This window comes from Lutra lutra, chromosome 10 (assembly GCF_902655055.1).
Source record: "Lutra lutra chromosome 10, mLutLut1.2, whole genome shotgun sequence".
NCBI classification, from domain to species: Eukaryota; Metazoa; Chordata; class Mammalia; order Carnivora; family Mustelidae; genus Lutra; species Lutra lutra.
In genome coordinates, this window is record NC_062287.1 from 9,434,649 (window position 1) to 9,445,267 (window position 10,619).

Sequence of the window (10,619 nt, forward strand, 5' to 3'; positions counted from 1 at the left end):
GAGAGGGAAAAGCAGGCTCCCTGCTGAGCGGAAAACCCAATGAGGTGCTCGATCCCAGGACCCTGGGATCATGACCTGAGCCGAAGGCAGAGGCTTTAACCCACTGAGCCACCCAGGCGCCCCTAATGTTAACTTATTCTTGATGGAACATTGATCATAATTGGAGAAGCTATTTGGGCTCTCTGCTTATATGGAGGGATGGTTTGAAATCGAGGCTACTTTGGATAATTCATCTTCTTTGTTTTCCAGGATCCAGTCGTCTAGTTTCTCTGTGTAACCTTGCATATCCCTTCTAGTTAACTGGGAAGTCTGTTGTGCTCACCTGCCATTCCTTTGAACTTTGCCTCAGTTAGCTTTTTCCTTTCCCCAGATAATTCTAGGAACATACAATTTTGGTGACCTTCCGATTTATTGATGCTAGGTGAGGAGGAGGACTCAAGCAATACACCCAGTGCCCCAGAGCCGAGTTAGAAGTTGAGGGAAGCTTACTTTTATTAGAAAGCTCAGTGCCCATGAGTGGTCCACATGCATCTGAAGATGCTGAGAGCTCACAAGAAGGCTAGATGAGGCAGGTAGGGCTGAGTTGGAGGCAAAGGTTGCACCAGTAGACTTCTTCCTCTTCCTTTATATCCTGAGGCTTATTGTGAGATGTGTTGTTTAGTGATGGTAAAGGAGAGAACACTGCATTAGGAGGGACCTGCAAAGTGTTGTAATGAGAGAAAAAATTGAACATGTGACGCTAAGTAAAAGATACTTGTAGTCAGGATTGGAGATACCCAGAGGCCGCTCCTAGGGGCCAACATATTGGTCATGAATCTTTAAGTTAAACTTTTCACCTTCGTGAGTTCCTCTAGTGGGAGTGGACTTGTGGAGGCATTCTGGGGAGCAATCAGGCATGGCTCCATCAAATTAAATATACACATACCCTCTGACCCATTCATTCCAGTGCAAAGGGGCATGCATGCTCACAAGAGAGTTATTTGTGGTGATGGTGAGGAGTTAAATGTGTCTTGGGTATCCATTCCTGAGAGAACGGGAGGATAACCTGTGGTGGATGTACACCAGGGAAGCCTCTGCTGCAGTTAGCAGCCATTGATTAGATGCAAACATAACAACAGGGATGAATCTTAAAAACAGAGCTTGTGAAAAAATTAAGAAATAGAATGTGATCTATAACACAACATTTACACAAATTAAAAATGCATGCATACAAAACAGTACCTATTTGCATTAATACATACAAATAAACAGATACGGATTGAACCATTAGAATGACTGACTATAGGGGTGTGAGTGGGGAAGTGAATATGTGAATAAAAGAGAATAGATAAATACATAAAATAAGAGAGGGGTTGAATGGAAAAATATAAGTACAATTTACTCAAGCCTCTATACCTGAGGTCCAAAGTAAATAAATTGACAAAAATGTGGGATCTCCTAAGTTTCTGAGCTAGGCTGGGCTCTGTAGTTTGTACAGTCTTCGGTGACCAAAGGGAACGTCTATTAAAAGGGGAGGGTGTTCTGTTGAATTAAGTAAAACAAAAAAGAACAATCTGTTCTATATTGATCTCTCAACTGGGTCTTATGCAAATACCTGTTTGTCCCCATGGATGCTCTGCCGTTCTTAGATTTTTCTCTTGGGCACCCCACCATGTCCCTCCTGGACACTTTTCTAAAACTTCACAGATCTGGCCTCAGTTCTGTCTTCTCCCTTACTCTCACATGAACTCATCTGTACCTTCCTGGAAGTCAACATCATCTGGTCCATTTAGGGCTTTAATTGCAAACAATGGAAACTAGCCTTCATTTCTTTAGCAGACAAGAGGTTTATAAGGATGTAGAGACCAACAGAATCCATAGGAGCAGGAGGAGTGAGCTTAGGAAATAAGCAGAACTCAGAGCTGGTCTGGAGGCTGGCTGCAGGAGGAGTGTGACTGGATGTCCTCATGGCTGCTGCTTCTGACACCAGTGCCATCACTGCAGGCCACTGGTGATGCACACAGCTGACCAACCACGAGCGACTGTGGTAGTCAGCTGATGATCTTCACCCACTGGTTCTCACACCCCTGGCAGTCCTGTCTGCACTGGTTAGGGCTTTCCTATATCTCCAGTGGGATATAATGCGAGCGACAGTGTGTGACTTCCTGGGGATGTCATAGTTTTGACTTTCTTTTGGATCATTTATTCTGGGGAAAACCAACTGCCATGCTGTAGGGTCACTCAAGAAGCCCTGTGGAGCAGTCTTTGTGGAGAGGAAATGAGGCCTCCTACCAACAGCCAGTGAAGAACTATAACCCCCTATTAATAGTCATGTGAGTCTGCCTTCTTGGAAGTAAATCCTTAACCCAGTCAAGCCTCAGGTGATGCAGGCCCAGCCAAGAACCACCCAACTAAGCTGCTTCTGAATTCCCAACCAACAGAAACTGAGAAGAAATGTTTGTTGTTTTGAGCCACTAAATTTTGAGTTAGTTATGCAGCAATAGGTAACTAACAGGCCTTCCCTTCACTTTTAGGTCACACTTACCTCACTGAAAGATCTAGGAGGAGCTTCTGATTGAACACAAATCACAGGTCATACCTTGGGTTTCAGGAACTAGTGGAATAGTGTGAGGTAACGTGTGGCTGTTTCCCCTCTGCCTCTTTAGGGGAGGAGAGGTAGTGTCGCAGCCGTCACTTCACACAAAGGGAAGCCTTCTAACTGGAAAGATCATTGGAGTTCACACAATCAGAAGGAAGCAATATCCATACCCCTTTGTATCTGAATTACTACAGTGTCTGTTCTTCTAATCAGCATCTGTCAGGATCATCCTTCTCCCTCTTCCCTTCTTTCTTTTCCCTAGGGGAGATGTATCCCTCCCTCTCTCCAAGAGTTACCCTTGAATTCTGCTTGGCTATGGGACCCTATCCCCACATGCCTGATTTTCCATTCAGTAGTAACCTCCTTTCAGGCTCACATTTTAAAATGTTTGCTCTATATGCAAACATACTAGTTTTAATGTTCCCTTTGTGTGTAAACATCTGTTCTGGATTACCTTTCCTTATCTTTCCACCCCAAGTAGGAATAGTCTCAGTTTGGCTCCAGGGCTTTGTACACACCCTTCCATAGTGTTTCATAGTGAACCCCACCGGGCAGCACATCCCGTGTGGGTGGGAGGGTGTTGGATGGGGAGTGGGTCATTCCTGAATGATCACAAAGCCAATGTGCATATGCTCCAAGGAGGTGGGAAGTGGTCATACTTGACTTTACACCTCTCACAGATACTCTGCTCACCCCATTGTTCAAAGCAACTTTGTAGAGAAAGGTTTTGAGGCATGGATGGGGCAACTGTAGTCTCCCTGTTCTTACAAGATTCTGAGAAATTACTAGATGGAAAACTTCTTGTGGGAAGAAATGTGCCTTGTTGCCATTATGTCCCAATGAGGCATAATGCCTCAAACATAGAACATGCTCAACCAATTGCCAGAATAATTGAGTGAACAAATGGTTGTACAAGGCATATGGAAGGTGGAGTCATTCTGACCCCACTGTGTGCACGATTGAGATGGTTTCCCTTGAGAGAGGGCGAAATAAAACCTGGCCCTGGGGAAGAGAAATGCTGTAACTTCAGAAGGTACCTGGAGGAGGGGCAGTCCCAGGGCTGCAAGTCCACTGAGATCATCAGCTTCTGCTCTGCCCTCTAGGAAGATTCATAATCCTTTCACAGCAACCCAAGAATGGACACAGGACCCTTCACTGGAGCCTCACCGCATGGCTGTTCCTTTGTTTGGAACAACAAAGGAGAAACAGAGACTGAAGACCATGAGATGATCTGCTGTCCAGATACAGTGGGTTCGCTTTCAATGTCTGGTTCATTGCAGCATGCTTTCCTACTCTGTGCAACAGAAGCCATTTCCGGCTGGTACCTGCCAGGAGCACAGGTGCAGGTTCAGGCCTCCTCTCCTGGAGCTTGGATCTTGGGTACTGAGACTGAAGTTTCTTCCTGAGCTCTACCCATGTGTGTGGTGGTTATTCCCTGTGGTTGACCCCAGGATCATCTGTCCAGGGGAGACACTTCTGCCCAAAGAGTAGTGGTCTTTCAAGCTCCAACACACAAGAAGGCAACAGTACTTGTGACATTTCTGAGAGAGAGAGAGAGAGAGAGGCATTTTTGGAGCTGTGGGTCTTTTTGTGATGATGAATGGTAGTAGGGCCAGAAAGAACTTGGGCCTGGAGGTTAGGGGGTAGACCTGAGCATGGTCTGAACTTCCTTTCCTCTCTCCCTTTATTTATTTATTTTTAAAGATTTTATTTATTTGACACAGAGAGAGAGAGAGAGAGAGAGCCAGCACAAGCAGGGGTAGCGGCAGGCAGAGGGAGAAGCAGGCTCCCCACTGAGCAAAGAGACTTGGGATCCTGACCTGAGCCAAAGGCAGATACTTAACGGACTGAGCCACCCAGGCATCCCTCTCCCCCCCCTTTTTTTTTTAATTAAAGACACTTTTTTAAATTTTATTTTTAAAATTTTTGTCTTTTGCTATTCTTTTTCCCCCTCATCTTTTTAAATTGGGGGTGGGGGCACATTTCATAGGTATTAAAACTGTCAGGGTGGGGACTCTACCAGATGTACCAGAATGAGGCAGGCACAGGGCTGGCAGTGCTTGGAGGGCATCTGTGATGACACTACCACTCTTTCTCCCTTTGCTCCACTCATTACCTTTGCTTCCTCACTACCCATCCCTTACCCTTCTATGTTTGGGCTTCTGTCCCTACCACTCTGTCAGAACCATCAGAAATCTGCCCCGTGTGCCGAATGTCTTTCCCCACTTCTCTCTCTGCAGTTGATGGTGTTGTGGATCTTGCACTCGATTGGCTTCTGTGACAGTGTCTTCTCCTCCAGCATTTCTGACCACCCTCAAGTCTTTCTTCAACTTCTCCTGTAGTCTTTGTTCACCTTAAATACAGACTTTCACTGAAGTTTGGTTTTCGGCCATCTCATTCTCTCTCTGAAATCCATCCACATCAGCTGCATTATAGATCCCTTCATGTAGCTCATTCCTGAATCTGTTTAATGCAGAATTCTCTTCCAAGACCTAGACCCACACTTCTTTTTTTTAATTAAATTTTTTATATTTGTTTTATAAACATATAATGTATTTTTATCCCCAGGGGTACAGGTCTGTGAATCTCCAGGTTTACACACTTCACAGCACTCACCATAGCACAAACCCTCCCCAATGTCCATAACCCCACCACCGTCTCCCTCCCCCCTTCCCCCCCAGCAACCCTCAGTTTGTTTTGCGAGATTAAGAGTCACTTATGATTTGTCTCCCTCCCAATCCCATCTTGTTTCATTTATTCTTTTCCTACCCCCCAGCGCCCCCCCACGTGGCATCTCCTCTCCCTCATATCAGGGAGATCATATGATGTCTTTCTCCGATTGACTTATTTTGCTAAGCATGATACCCTCTAGTTCCATCCACGTCGTCGCAAATGGCAAGAGTTCATTTCTTTTGATGGCTGCATAGTATTCCATTGTGTATATATATACCACATCTTCTTTATCCATTCATCTGTTGATGCACATCTAGGTTCTTTCCATAGTTTGGCTATTGTGGACATTACTGCTATAAACATTTGGGTGCACGTGCCCCTTTAGATCACTACATTTGTATCTTTAGGGTAAATACCCAGTAGTGCAATTGCTGGGTCATAGGGTAGCTATGACTAGAGTGGCTGCACCAGCTTGCATTCCCACCAACAGTGTAAGAGGGTTCCCCTTTCTCCACATCTTTGCCTGCATCTGTCATTTCCTGACTTGTTAATTTTAGCCATTCTGACTGGTGTGAGGTGGTATCTCATTGTGGTTTTGATTTGTATTTCCCTGATGCTGAGTGATGTGGAGCATTTTTTCCTGTGTCTGTTGGCCATCTGGATATCTTCTTTGCAGAAATGTCTGTTCATGTCTTCTGTCCATTTCTTGATTGGATTATTTGTTCTTTGGATGTTGAGTTTGCTAAGCTGTTTATAGATTTTGGATACTAGCCCTTTATCTGATATGTCGTTTGCAAATATCTTCTCCCATTCTGTCAGTTGTCTTTTGGTTTTGTTAACTGTTTCCTTTGCTGTGCAAAAGCTTTTGATCTTGATGAAATCCCAATAATTCATTTTTGCCCTTGCTTCCCTTGCCTTTGGCGATGTTCCTAGGAAGAAGTTGCTGCAGCTGAGGTCAAAGAGGTTGCTGCCTGTGTTCTCCTCAAGGATTTTGATGGATTCCTTTCTCACATTGATAGACCCACATTTCTTATTATCCAGAGGGCATCATCACATGGAGATGTTTGTGGAACACCAAGTCATTCAGTGGCTGGAACATGGAGGAGGTGGAGGAGGAGGGAAAGAAGGAGAAGGAGGAAGAGAAAGGGCAAGAGAGTAAGTAGACAGCAAGATGCTATGAAGGGCCATACATGCCACACCAGATGATCAGTTAGAGCTAAGATACCAATAATGGAATCTGCTCTATTTTGTGCAAACAGTAAGGGCTTTAATATAGGAGGTTAGGTGCTACAAAATTATTGAATAATTAACAATCAAGTCTTAGAAGCACTCAGCTGCTGGCATGATCAGGAAAACTGTCTCCCCGATTCAGAAAACTATCAAATCAGGAAGCATCTCCTAAATTAGGAAGCTATTGATTACAGTAGAGCCTTACCTCTGCCTAATCAGCACCCAAAAATATATGCTCGACACCCTGCCTCTCGCTTCCTGTTCAACTCCATTTTGAAACAAAGGCTCACTTGAGCTGTTCTGATTTGTGGAATCTGAGTCCTACCCAGAGCTCCACGTATAAGAGATCCTGGGAAATTTATGATTTTATTTCCTGCCTCTGCCTTCTATACCATGTCAGGATAAATGCTGAGCAAGCCAGTCTATAGTCTCTGTCATGGTGTGTGCATTAGGCCAGTATCTTTCTATTGCAAGTGGCAGGAATCCAACTTTATATGACTTTGATGAAAAAAAGAAACATCATTGACCTGTAATGGATGCCAAGGAAGGGCTGGCTTCAGAGGCAAATATCCCCTAAAGCTTCCTTTTTCTCTGTCTGTTACCTCTGCTTTCTTTTCTCACTATTGGTTCTGTCCTCCCCACTAAAGATGAACCTTCTCTCAATGAGCCTGCAGATGTGACTGTAATGATCCCAGGCCCTCACCTTTTATCAGTTCACCACAGCAGAGAGAGTGACTGACTTCTCTTGGTTCTAATTGTAAAAATATCCCCAAAAGACCGACTGTCCTGCTTGAGTCACATACCCACACCATGTGCAGTGGAAGCAGGATTCTATGATTGGTGGCCCCTTTAAAGCCTCATTTTAGAGATGGGTAAGGTGCATGTACCCAAAGGGGGGGCTGATAGCACAGCTCTAGCTACTGGGAGAATGATCAGGGGTCAGAAGACTGCCCAGATTGTGTCCACTACACTGTGACACTTTTTTTTTTAAGTCCTAAATATGATAGAGAACTGACATAGAATCCTAAGCAGTAAAGTGTTGTAATGAAACATTTTTTTAAAAGATTTTATTTATTTATTTGACAGAGAGAGAGATCACAAGTAGGCAGAGAGGCAGGCAGAGAGGGAGGGAAGCAGGCTCCTTGCAGAGCAGAGAGCCCGATGCGGGGCTCGATCCCAGGATCCTGAGATCATGACCTGAGCCGAAGGCAGAGGCTTTAACCCACTGAGCCACCCAGGTGCCCCGTAATGAAACATTTTTGCTTATCCAAGTGCTAAAGGGACTGAATGAGTTAATGAGTGTAAATTATGTGGTATAGTACACAGTAGGTGCTTGTCTTGATTTGGATCCCCTGAGAAGCTGACTTTGAAACAAGGACTCAAGTGCAATTCATTTATTTGGGAAATGCAAGGATACCAGTAGTGGAGGGCAGGAAGGAAGGCAGACGGTAAAGGCTGTTATAAAGTCACAACCAACAGTGGTTGCCTGGAGCTTAAGCCCATGAGGAAACTCTTGGAAGCAATACAAAACACATGGCTCAAAATTATCCTACCTGAGGGGCAAAGAAGTTGAGATATTTATACGTTAACTCCTGAGAGTCATTGGCTAAGGGCTGCTCCCAGGGGTTACTCTTCAGCTCAGCTAGCCTGCTGCCCACATGGGCAGAGTAGAGTTCTGTGGTTCCAACCTGAGCACAGAAGGTCCAAGGGGCATAGGCAGAGCCTGAAGTACTTAGTATGTTTTAGCTCCTCTCCAAACCCCTGCCTCCTTGCTATTAGTTTGGAAGTCCTTTGGGTGTAGGAACCACATCATATTTATCCTCAAATTTCCCACATCACCTTGCACATTATTTAGCACATAGTAATGGTCACTGAATATTTATTCTTTGCTTAATTAATGATATTTTAGGCTATATTTTTCTTGATGCCCTATTGGTTTTGCCTCCTTATTTCTTGGATTTTCTGGGACAGGATGAATTTCCTGCCATTGCGTTTTTTATCCATTAATTGAACATGATCTGATTTTTATACTTTTGTAATACGCCTCATGCAATTGCTTTTATAAATAAATAAGAAAGTCTCTGTTAGACCACAGGTCCTGTATATATATCTCAACCTTATCTCTATAAGAAGCTATCTCTAAATTGGGGGAATTAGGAGACTCCTGGTGTGTAGATTCTTATTAGCTTCCTTGCCTGGATCAGCCTAGCCATCTGCCAGCAATAATAACCCACCCCCTGTGTGCTCAGCCTTATCCAGTCCTTGAGCCTTAAGAACCAGGTGATGTGTTGAGAACTCCCTTCCCTTGGGGATGAGGGGAGGCATTCCATTTTCCAGGTCAGACCACCTGTCTTTAAAAAAAGGAATTATCAGAGCTTTAGGCACTAGATAAGCAACCATCTGAACCTCATTCTTTCCACATCACTATGCATGGGGCCAGTTTTCTCCCAGGACCCTTGTCCTAAAGCATGGGTCTGATCCCAGGTCAGCAATCCTGGACCCTAAGTAATCTTAGTCACCTAATATTTTGGAACTCCTCTTCCCCTGGTTGCTGTATTCTACTTTTGAGAGTACTATGTCTACCCTAACTCAAAATCCGTGTTACTTTAACTGCCTCTTCCAAGAATTGTCCCAGCCTACAAGCCTGGCACTACACTTCCACCAGATAGGACTCCTTAGAAACTGATGATGAAGTTTATTGTAACATTTCACACTTGGGTGGTCATGGCTGGCCCTAGTCAGTCCATTCAACCCTCAACTCTTGCCAGTTTTTGCTAGATTTCCATTCACCATTTCTTCCATTGTCCTTGTATTGGTCTTCCAGTATGCTTGGAGCTGAAGGTCCACTAATTACACCATTTACTCTGGGACATTATCAGAGCAGGTTACTTTTGTTACCATTTCCTAGAGCTGGGATTCCATCTTGTTTTTCTTATGCTGAGACCACTGGTTACTGCTCTTTCTTCATCCTTGCAGATGGGAAAACCCAAGAGATGGGATTTGAAAATGGGCCTCCAGCAGTGGGTTGTCAAGGATAACTGACATGAATGCCTTGTTCAGATCACAGGTATGCAGACCAGTGTTTGGTTATAGATGCCTCCACTATGCCCTTTATAGATTTCCTAACATGTTAATTCCTGAAGAATACCATCTATACTTGGGGTTGGTGTCAAATAGGGATGGAGCTGTCCTGGAACTTGGTGTGGTACAGAACAAACTTGTTCCTTCTTGGACTTTCCTGTTGCTTAGAGTTTCTCATATTGTCTTCATCTTTCATCCCTTGAATCTTTTCTTGAAACTTGCTTTGTCCCTTCCTCCCTTCCTTTCTTTTGAATTTTAAGAGATCAGCCCTAGTCCCACTGTTTGTTTTCTCATGATCTTGGTATTTGTTTCTCTTTGAGTTCCCTTACTCTAGCTCTGAGCCACAATACAATCCTTGCTATTTCCAGAAGAGTTCAATTACCTTGGTGGTTTTGTTTGTTTCTCAAAGGGTACATGTATTTCTTGAAAAGCTTCCCAAGAATCGAGGGATATTTATAGAAGCCCAGAACCTGGTACCTCAAGTGGATTCTTTGCAAAGTCACTATCATAGTCTCCAGAGCTTTGGTCAATAAATAACAAATCCAGGAGACCTAAATGATTATTTCTGGGATTGTATACTTGATCTTGAAATGGTCCTAGCTAGTGTCTTACTTGGAATTTGAGAAGGAAGAAAGGAGGAACAGTCATACAATTTCCATTTAAATTGAGAATCTTTTCCCTGGAAACCCAGAGGGCTCTCTGCTGGCCTCCTGCTGTTTGCTTCCTTTTATGCATCCTATTCGGAGGTGGCATGATTATTCCCTAAACATATTACTGCAGCTCTTCCGGCAGATTCTCTCTTCTAGGAATGTCACGAATGAATTACCATGCGGTGTTGGCATGGGGCCTCAGCCAGCAGGAGCCAATTATTTTAAAAATTTCCAAGCAAATCAGATCAGCGTTTCACAAGTTACTGGCCAAGAAGCTTCAGAAAGTCATGCATCATTCCTTTGCTATAATGTGTGTTGCTGACCTAAATGTGTACAAATCGTATCATCCCAAGGTCCCTACTCCTGGCTCTAGGGGTTTCGTTAGGACACTAGCCCACACCCATTTG